At 54.1% G+C, this 2,148-nt stretch overlaps 1 protein-coding gene across 1 annotated transcript in view; it reads right to left on the bottom strand.

Moving 5' to 3' along the window:
• Positions 1-681, bottom strand: part of DDX39A (DEAD (Asp-Glu-Ala-Asp) box polypeptide 39A) — a 16,182-nt gene extending 15,501 nt beyond the window's left edge. The window contains exon 1 of the mRNA XM_011981779.1: positions 575-681. The gene's annotated coding sequence lies outside the window, so the exon portion shown is untranslated. The remainder of the gene's footprint in view (positions 1-574) is intronic.
• Between the last annotated feature and the right edge of the window lie 1,467 nt (positions 682-2,148).

Genomic DNA, 2,148 nt, shown 5'->3' with positions numbered 1-2,148 from the left:
GACCTCAAGAGATCTGCCCTCCTTGGTCTCTCCCAAAGTGCTGAGATTACAAGAGCCACCGCGCCCGGCCTTCCAAAAGAAAGTCTTATGTGCCCCAAATCTCAGAACCCCGAATCCCGTAAAAAGTAGACCAAGAAGAAAGTAAACTGGGAAAAGGGTCAAGTCCCTCGGACCCAAAGAAACCCCTGAAAACTGGAAGCTCCGACTTCTCCCACCCAGGCCCCAGACCCCGGCGTCACCCCCTCGTCCCTCTCCAAATGGCCCCAGGCCGCCGTGGGGTCTATTCGGACGGACTGACGGACTCCAAGTGGGACTCGGAGCGCCGTCGGCCATGACAGCCCCTCCCAGAAGCTGGCCCCGAACCCCGCGCGCCAACGGCCGGCCCACTCCTAGCGCATGCGCCCCGGTCCGCAACGGCCAACACACAGCGCTCTGACACACCAACCGCCCCGCCCCCCCTCGTCTCGCGACCCTTTCTCCTCCTTCCCTTAGCTCCCAACGTCTCCCCTAGTCCTCTCGCTCTCAGGTCAGACGTCCCCACACCGCTGCCCCGCGCCGGGGATCCGCCGCTCACCTACCTCCCCGTTCTTCTCCGCGTGCTGCTAAGAGAGCCTTCTGACTTCGGTTTTCCGCCGGGCGCTCAGACACGAGCTGCCGCGCTTCCTGCCTCTTGCGTCGGGCTGCTGCGCTGCTCACTGGACCGCTGCGTTTTCATTCAAGAGAGGCTGAAGCAGTGATTGGGTCCTGTGGAAGGGAGCGGGAGATTATTGGCGGAGACGGGAAGAAAGAGGGCGTGCCTTACGCCTCGCGTTCATTGGTCAATCTAAAAGTAGGCGCTCCCCGGTGAGCCGACAGACTGGGGCCGGCAGCGCGTGGTCTCGTGATCTGGGTGTGGTGCTCGGTGAGAGCCGCCATGTTTAGTACTGATAACTGAAGACCAGATGGTTGCCCCTTGGCGTGTGCCCCACCCTTTCGAAGCGTGGCTTCTGCTCTGGGCGCTGAAACCGGAACTATCCCAGTTGCTATCAATCTGCGGCCTGGGGTCCTCCACAGTGGAGGCTCTGAAAAAGAATAGGGAGCTTGGAATGATTCGAGTGGAGAGAACATTTTGCAGTATTTGGATTTCTATCACTCCATGATAGTTTTGTCTCCTTGAATTTAACATAAGTAGAAGCATGCAATAGGTTGTCTTTTGTGTCTGACTTTTGCTCAACAAAACTGTTTTTTTTTTCTTTTTTGAGACGGAGTCTGGCTCTGTCACCCAGGCTGGAGTGCAGTGGCGCGATCTGTGCTCACCGCAACCTCCGCCTCTCGGGTTCAAGCAATTTTCCTGCCTCAGCCTCCTGAGTAGCTGGGACTGCAGGCGCCCGCCACCACACCTGGCTAATTTTCATATTTTTAGTAGAGACGGGGTTTCGCCATGTTGGCCAGGCTGGTCTCGAACTCCTGGTCTCATGTGATCTGCCCATCTCAGCCTCCCAAAGTGCTAGGATTACATCAGCCATTCTGCCTGGCCCCAACAAAGTGTTTTTGAGAGTTATCTGTGTTGTGGGGATATTAACAGCTCGTTTTCATTGCTGAGTGGTATTTCATTGTGTGGCTACACTGTAATGTAGCCAATATAGTTTCACCCACCTGTTCTTGGCTAATTGATTGTTTCTGGTCTTTGGCCACTGTTAATAAACTTGTACTATAAGAGTATTTTGGGGAAGATAAATTTTCATTTCTTTTAAATACCTAGGAGTAGCATGGTGGCATCGTCACTGAGCTTCATTAGACCCTGGCAGATTTATTTTCCTATCTTCCTCCCTCTCTCCCTCCACTTTCCTCTTTCCTTCTTCAGGGTATGACTCTGTTACCTATCATGCCCAGCTAATTTTTAAAAACTTTGTGAAGGTAAGGTTTTGCAGGCCGAGCGTGGTGGCTGACACCTGTAATTGCAGCACTTTGTGGGGGCCAAAGTGGATGGATTACCTGAGGTCAGGAGTTTAAGACCACCCTGGCCAACATGGTGAAACCCCATCTCTACTAAAAACAAAAAAATTAGCCGGGCGTGGTGGCGGGCACCTATAGTCCCAGCTACTTGGGAAGCTGAGGCAGGAGAATGGCATGAACCCAGGAGGCGGAGCTTGCAGTGAGCCGAGATCG

This window comes from Mandrillus leucophaeus, unplaced genomic scaffold (genome assembly GCF_000951045.1).
Source record: "Mandrillus leucophaeus isolate KB7577 unplaced genomic scaffold, Mleu.le_1.0 Scaffold230, whole genome shotgun sequence".
NCBI lineage: Eukaryota > Metazoa > Chordata > Mammalia > Primates > Cercopithecidae > Mandrillus > Mandrillus leucophaeus.
The sequence above is the reverse complement of the archived record's forward strand: the minus strand, read 5'-3'. Positions and strand labels throughout refer to the sequence as shown.